General features: G+C 42.7%; 1 long non-coding RNA gene across 1 annotated transcript; it reads right to left on the minus strand.

Moving 5' to 3' along the window:
* Positions 1-2,460: 2,460 nt before the first annotated feature.
* On the minus strand, positions 2,461-4,439 carry LOC311116526. The gene is made up of 3 exons (XR_014611441.1): positions 4,364-4,439; positions 2,895-2,976; positions 2,461-2,499 (listed from the first exon to the last, which is right to left on the minus strand). It is a non-coding gene; the product is annotated as an uncharacterized lncRNA (long non-coding RNA).
* Positions 4,440-7,923: the final 3,484 nt, after the last annotated feature.

Raw genomic sequence — 7,923 nt, forward strand, 5'->3', positions numbered from 1 at the left:
GGAACACAGGAAGGGAAATTTAAACCAGCAGGGGGCATCATTCTGGCGGTGGGATGCTGGGAAAGAGAGAAACACAGAAAGGTAGGTATTGTATCTATGTTGGTTTTATAAATATGTAGCTAATAAACTAACAAATTCCCTTTAAGATGCATTTTACAACTATCCAAATGTTTGATGTATAATGAGAGGGAGAGTACTCTGGTGACAGCATTGTACCTCCGTAGTTCATCTCCATGCAATGCTCCCGGCCGTTTGTGTTGTCCATCACAACACCATGGTTGTAGTTAGAGGGTTGCCCCGGGGCCCAGTTCTGGTAGTTAAACCTGGACCCGTCACTCCACAGCCAAAGACCCTCCTACAGAGCACACAGGAGGATGCATCACCAGCACACAGTAAACACTATATATTTACACTGTAATTACTGTCTTTAAAGGGGCAATCTGGGAATTGGAAAATAACTAATTGGCAACCCACCACTGTTTGGGTAAATCGCTGAGGAATGGGCCTGGAGAAATGTAACCATTTCTCCAGGCCATTCTCAGATTCCTAGACAGAGCTGTGGATGCCAGGACTGACCATCTATGAGATCAATATGATCTCGGCAGGTAGCTTAGTGGTTAAGAGCATTGTGACAGTAACCGAAAGGTCGCTGGTTCTAATCCCCGAGTCGACTAGGAGAAAAATCTGTCGATGTACCCTTGAGCAAGGCGCTTAACCCTAATTGCTCCTGTAAGTCGCACTGGATAAGAGAGTCTGCTAAATGACTAAAATGTAAAATGCTTGAAGCTATACAGTGTTTGTAATATCAGAAAACAAACTGATATGAGGGTTGAGGCACCACTAGGCCTTTATAGATGGAATTCATCAAGAATCAATGCATCCTATATGTTTCATGAGGGTTGAACAGACCTTGATGGCATCGTTGGCTCCAATCCAGGTGCGCTGCGCTTTCTTGGTACTCTTCTTGATGACAGACTGAAGAAAATGATACTGGGGAAGGCTGTGCACCGATGCCAGATTACCTCCCAAGAGCAAACATTTCCTCTGGAGAGAGAGAGACAGAGAGAGAGAGCGAGAGAGAGACGGGGAGAGAGGAGAGGGAGAGAGAGAGAGAGAGAGAGAGAGAGACAGAGAAAGAGAGGAGAGAGAGAGAATTAAACAGAGGTAGAATGTAAGGGTAAACAGAAGGACTAGCACATCATGTTATAGTTTCTCAACCCTGTTGAACACAGACTAAACCTACAGAGTCAACTGCAACAATGTATGGCCACCAGACAGGGATGGAGATAGCATCCCAGCTAGCCCAAGGCTAGTGCTTTTCAGACCAGGCTTGTAGAAAATGTTTCCAACTAGCCCAAGATGCAGGTCAATTATTGTCTTTTCCATTATCACATAGCACATTTTGGACCCTGGCTAGTAGAAATTGAGCCCGGCTGGCCAGTGTCCAAAATCCTTAAATAAGCGGATGATCTCTCATTGAACCATCAATACTTAAAATCACCCACACAGCTGATCTCAACTATCTACAGCAAATGTCCAGGTACCTCTGCCTCTGGCCATGTGGTCACGAGGGGGACGTAGCGATAGCAGTGTGTCTTATAACTGGGCCAGCCATGTGGGCAGACTCTGCGATGACACCCTGTAGGGGGGAGAGATCACATTAAATAACATTATGAAATGGTTAGTTCCCACCAGACAATCTGATTGGTCAAAAGTGCGTTCCAGCTGTGATGTTACTGAACAAAACCCCATGGCTAACCACCTGTTGTTGAAAAATGACCGATACACTTTGAGTCCATTATATCTGCAATATGTAACTTTTTGGGCGACCTGACTAAATTCACATAGAAATGTGAGTTATGGATCTATCATTCTCATTGAAGTCAAGTCTAAGAAGCAGTATATCTGTTCTATGTGCGCTATTTCTATGCTTCTATTCTTAAATTTCAATTTTTCGTCTTTTACTTTCGGTTTTGTATGACGGCTTCAAACAGCTGAAAATACAATGTTTTTGGTTATGGAAAATATATTTCAGAGTGGTTAAGATGTTACAATGATTCTCTACACTACACTTGCTTGTTTTATCACATAAACTGAAAGTTTTATCGGTTGGCAGTTTGCATATCAGGTTCTCCATAATATGTTTCTCACCTTTCGGAGGAGAAATGTGTTCCTCCGAGGAAGAATGATGATGCTGATCCTTGGGAGGAGAACTGTGTTCCTCCGAGGAAGAATGATGATGCTGATCCTTGGGAGGAGAGCTGTGTTCCTCCGAGGAAGAATGATGATGCTGACCTTTCGGAGGAGAAATGTGTTCCTTCGAGTCAGAATGATGATGCTGACCTTTCGGAGGAGAAATGTGTTCCTCCGAGTCAGAATGATGATGCTGACCTTTCGGAGGAGAAACGTGTTCCTTCGAGTCAGAATGATGATGCTGACCTTTCGGAGGAGAAATGTGTTCCTCCGAGTCACAGCGTTTACCCCGATCATGCCGATCCCCTACAACAAAAGAGAGACAAGGACAGAGGGAAGATTGAGACATGCTTTTTTAAAAGACTTGGGTCTCGATTCAATCTGTAAAGCTGAAGCGTTACAGATTACGTGATAGAAAATTAAAAGTAATTTCAGATTGCAGCGTTAACCATGAATGCAGTCTCTGCTAAAGAGGGAACATTGCCTTTACATTTCAATCACTCTGTAAAGCTGAACGATGCGGATTGAATATAGCCCTAGATCAGTTTCAGAACTATGAAACCACAACAGACCTGTATAGAATTATATTTTAGTGAATACAGGGGGAGCCCCAACCAGGAACCTGGGTCCAGTGACTCTCACCCCAAAACCTAGGTCACTAGGTGTTGGGTTAAGGTCACTAAAACCTTTGATCAGAATACCTCTGCTACCCCTTGCATCTCCCAGAGCAAAGAGAGCGCTGAGAAGCAGAAGAGTGGTCAACATCGCCATGGTGATAGTCTCCTGAGAGAGAGAGACAGAGAGAGAGAGAGAGAGAGAGAGTGAGAGAGAGAGAGAGAGAAGGAGAGAGAGAGAGAGAGAGAGAGAGAGAGAGAGAGAGAGAGAGAGAGAGAGAGAGAGAGAGAGAGAGAGAGAGAGAGAGAGAGAGAGAGACAGAGAGAGAGAGAGAAAGAGAGACAGAGAGAGAGAGAGACAGAGAGAGCGAGAGTGAGAGAGAGAGAGATAGAGAGAGAGAGAGAGTGAGAGAGAGAGAGAGAGAGAGTGAGAGAGAGTGAGAGATTACAGACAGAGAGAGACACACAGACAACAAGACAACAAGACAGTCAAAGAGAGAAGCCGTCAAGACCAATTCAGAGAGTACTTCAGAGATTAGGGGAGTGCAGTGTTCCCCTAACCTGTAGTTGAGTACAGTGTTAGAAAAAAAGGTGATATCTAGAACCTAAAGGGTGTTCTTTGACTGTCCCCATAGGAGAACCATTTGAAGAACCCTTTTTGGTTCCAGGTAGAAACCTTTTTTATTTATTTTTAATTTTAATTTAACCTTTATTTAACCAGGTAAACCAGTTGAGAACAGGTTCTCATTTACAACTGCAACCTGGCCAAGATAAAGCAAAGCAGTGCGATAAAAACAACAACACAGTTACATATGGGATAAATAAAACGTTTACATAGAGGGTTCTACATGGCACCCAAAAGGGTTCTACCTGGAACCTAAAAGGGTTCTACCTGGAACCTAAAAGGGTTCTACCTGGAACCTAAAAGGATTCTACCTGGAACCTAAAAGGGTTCTCATATGGGGACAGCTGAAGAACCCTTTTGGAACCCTTTTTTCCAAGTGTACCTCCAGCCATTCCACTTATCAGATGTGTTCCAGTACTTTCACATCAGAGCAGATTCAACTAATGAACGGCTTGGTGATTAGCTGGATCAGCTGTGCTTGTACTGGAAGATATCAAATCAGTGGAGCGGCTGGGGGTACTTGGGAGGTCAGGGAAACCCTATGCTATGTATATAACGTATGCAACTGCTAAGGCAGCGTTTTCTAAACTCGGTCCTGGGGACCCCAAGCGGAGCGTACATATTCCTGTGTGCTAGGATAATCTACTGTACTTGGTTGAAGACATGAGACCTGAGTTTTGGCAGCAGACTTGAATTCCTTAGCACAGCGTTTCCCAAACTCGGTCCAACACGTGCACCCATTGGGGTCCACAGGACCGAGTTTCCAAATAGCACCCTTTTCCCTAAGTAGTGCACTACTTTTGACCAGAGCTACATACTACATATGATTCACTATGGGCCCTTGTCAAAAGTAGTGCACTACAAAGGGAAAAGGGTGCCATTTGGGATGCACTCAGGTACAGTATTAGATGAACAGATGTTGAAATCTCACCTTCTGAAATCTTCAGTTGTAGCTTCACTTCTTCAGAGATCTTCAAAGGTCTTCACTGGGTCTCTCTCTCTCTCTCTCTCTCTCTCTCTCTCTCTCTCTGTCCTGCCTGTGAGTTGAGTTCTACCTCTCCCAACTCTCCTATTTAAGGATCCGTCCAGTCAGACCCCTCCCTCTCTTTTTCTCTATCTCTCTGTATCGTTCTTTAAATTGAATTGGAATTTAAGTTCACTTCCTGAATTGACTTTGTAATGGGAATATTTAAGATGAATAAAGTTCATAATCAGTTTAGAGATGAACACAAAGTTTAGCATATTTATATGTTTTCCTTTCTGTAAAACACATGATTTCCACTGTTCTGTTTGTGACACTTGGGTTGATGGTCACTAGACTAGAAGCTGAATGTTATGGATTAAACTCATATCTGTTGATAGTGATTGACGCCAGACGGGAGGTACAAGGACAGAGGACCCTGATTATTATTGTCTCTGAACATGGAAAATGAAGTTACTGCTTTCTGTTTTGACTTCTTACAAGCAAGGGCATAACTTTGTGTTGCATATTGGGGGGTTCTTTTAGGAGAAATAGCTGTGAAATAGCTGTTTCTGGTGAATTTTGAATGATTTTTTGTCCAGAACTTTCCTGATAATTTGGTCAATATATCCGAAACTCAACTGAAATACCAACAATTTCTGTATTACTTTAAACTGTTGGTCTAACTCTAATAGTTCAGAAAGCCACCACCAAACCCCTGCTTTAACTACATTTAAATTTAACTAAATGTAAGTGCCATAACCCCTGCAAACCCCTGCTTTAACTGAATTTAAGTTTTCATAACCTGTCTATTTGTGTACCCTTCACTACGCTTGGCATGCCCCCCCCCCCCCCCCCCCCCAAAAAAAAAACAACAAACAGAAATACCTTATTTACATAAGTATTCAGACCCTTTACTATGAGACTCGAAATTGAGCTCAGGTGCATCCTGTTTCCATTGATCATCCTTGAGATGTTTCTACAACTTGATTGTAGTCCACCTGTGGTAAATTCAATTGATTAGACATGATTTGGAAAGGCACACACCTGTCTATATAAGGTCCCACAGTTGACAGTGCATGTCAGAGCAAATACCAAGCCATGAGGTCGAAGGAATTGTCCGTAGAGCTCTGAGACAGGAATGTGTCCATAACCCATCTTTTTGTGTATCCTTCACTACGCTTGGCATACATTATCACCTGTAACCCATAGCCCATCTGTTATTCAGCATGATAACCTGTAACCCATAGCCCATCTGTTATTCAGCATGATAACCTGTAACCCATAGCCCATCTGTTATTCAGCATGATCACCTGTAACCCATAGCCCATCTGTTATTCAGCATGATCACCTATAACCCATAGCCCATCTGTTATTCAGCATGATCACCTGTAACCCATAGCCCATCTGTTATTCAGCATGATCACCTGTAGCTCATCTGTTATTCAGCATGATCACCTATAACCCATCTGTTATTCAGCATGATCACCTGTAGCCCATCTGTTATTCAGCATGATCACCTATAACCCATCTGTTATTCAGCATGATCACCTGTAGCCCATCTGTTATTCAGCATGATCACCTATAAACCATCTGTTATTCAGCATGATCACCTGTAACCCATCTGTTATTCAGTATGATCACCTGTAACCCATCTGTTATTCAGCATGATCACCTATAACCCATCTGTTATTCAGCATGATCACCTGTAGCCCATCTGTTATTCAGCATGATCACCTGTAGCCCATCTGTTATTCAGCATGATCACCTGTAGCCCATCTGTTATTCAGTATGATCACCTGTAATCCATCTGTTATTCAGTATGATCACCTGTAACCCATCTGTTATTCAGCATGATCACCTATAACCCATCTGTTATTCAGCATGATCACCTGTAGCCCATCTGTTATTCAGCATGATCACCTATAACCCATCTGTTATTCAGCATGATCACCTGTAACCCATCTGTTATTCAGCATGATCACCTGTAGCCCATCTGTTATTCAGCATGATCACCTATAGCCCATCTGTTATTCAGCATGATCACCTATAACCCATCTGTTATTCAGCATGATCACCTATAACCCATCTGTTATTCAGCATGATCACCTGTAGCCCATCTGTTATTCAGCATGATCACCTGTAGCCCATCTGTTATTCAGCATGATCACCTGTAACCCATAGCACATCTGTTATTCAGCATTATCACCTATAACCCATAGCCCATCTGTTATTCAGCATGATCACCTGTAGCTCATCTGTTATTCATCATGATCACCTGTAACCCATCTGTTATTCAGCATGATCACCTATAATCCATCTGTTATTCAGCATGATCACCTGTAACCCATCTGTTATTCAGCATGATCACCTATAGCCCATATGTTATTCAGCATGATCACCTATAGCCCATCTGTTATTCAGCATGATCACCTATAACCCATCTGTTATTCAGCATGATCACCTGTAGCCCATCTGTTATTAAGTATGATCACCTGTAACCATCTGTTATTCAGTATGATCACCTGTAACCCATCTGTTATTCAGTATGATCACCTGTAACCCATCTGTTATTCAGTATGATCACCTGTAATCCATAGCCCATCTGTTATTCAGTATGATCACCTGTATCCCATCTGTTATTCAGCATGATCACCTATAGCCCATCTGTTATTCAGCATGATCACCTATAACCCATCTGTTATTCAGCATGATCACCTGTAGCCCATAGCCCATCTGTTATTCAGCATTATCACCTATAACCCATAGCCCATCTGTTATTCAGCATGATCACCTGTAGCCCATCTGTTATTCAGCATGATCACCTATAACCCATCTGTTATTCAGCATGATCACCTGTAACCCATCTGTTATTCAGCATGATCACCTATAACCCATCTGTTATTCAGCATGATCACCTGTAGCCCATCTGTTATTCAGCATGATCACCTGTAACCCATCTGTTATTCAGCATGATCACCTGTAACCCATAGCCCATCTGTTATTCAGCATGATCACCTGTAACCCATCTGTTATTCAGCATGATCACCTATAGCCCATCTGTTATTCAGCATGATCACCTATAGCCCATCTGTTATTCAGCATGATCACCTGTAACCCATAGCCCATCTGTTATTCAGCAGGATAACCTGTAACCCATAGCCCATCTGTTATTCAGCATGATCACCTGTAACCCATAGCCCATCTGTTATTCAGCATGATAACCTGTAACCCATAGCCCATCTGTTATTCAGCACCTGTAACCCATAGCCCATCTGTTATTCAGCATGATAACCTGTAACCCATAGCCCATCTGTTATTCAGCATGATAACATGTAACCCATAGCCCATCTGTTACTCAGCACCTGTAACCCATAGCCCATCTGTTATTCAGCATGATAACCTGTAACCCATAGCCCATCTGTTATTCAGCATGATAACCTGTAACCCATAGCCCATCTGTTATTCAGCATGATAACCTGTAACCCATAGCCCATCTGTTATTCAGCATGATCACCTGTAACCCATAG

The sequence above is a fragment of the Coregonus lavaretus genome (genome assembly GCF_964263955.1).
Source record: "Coregonus lavaretus genome assembly, contig: HAP1_SCAFFOLD_957, whole genome shotgun sequence".
NCBI lineage: Eukaryota > Metazoa > Chordata > Actinopteri > Salmoniformes > Salmonidae > Coregonus > Coregonus lavaretus.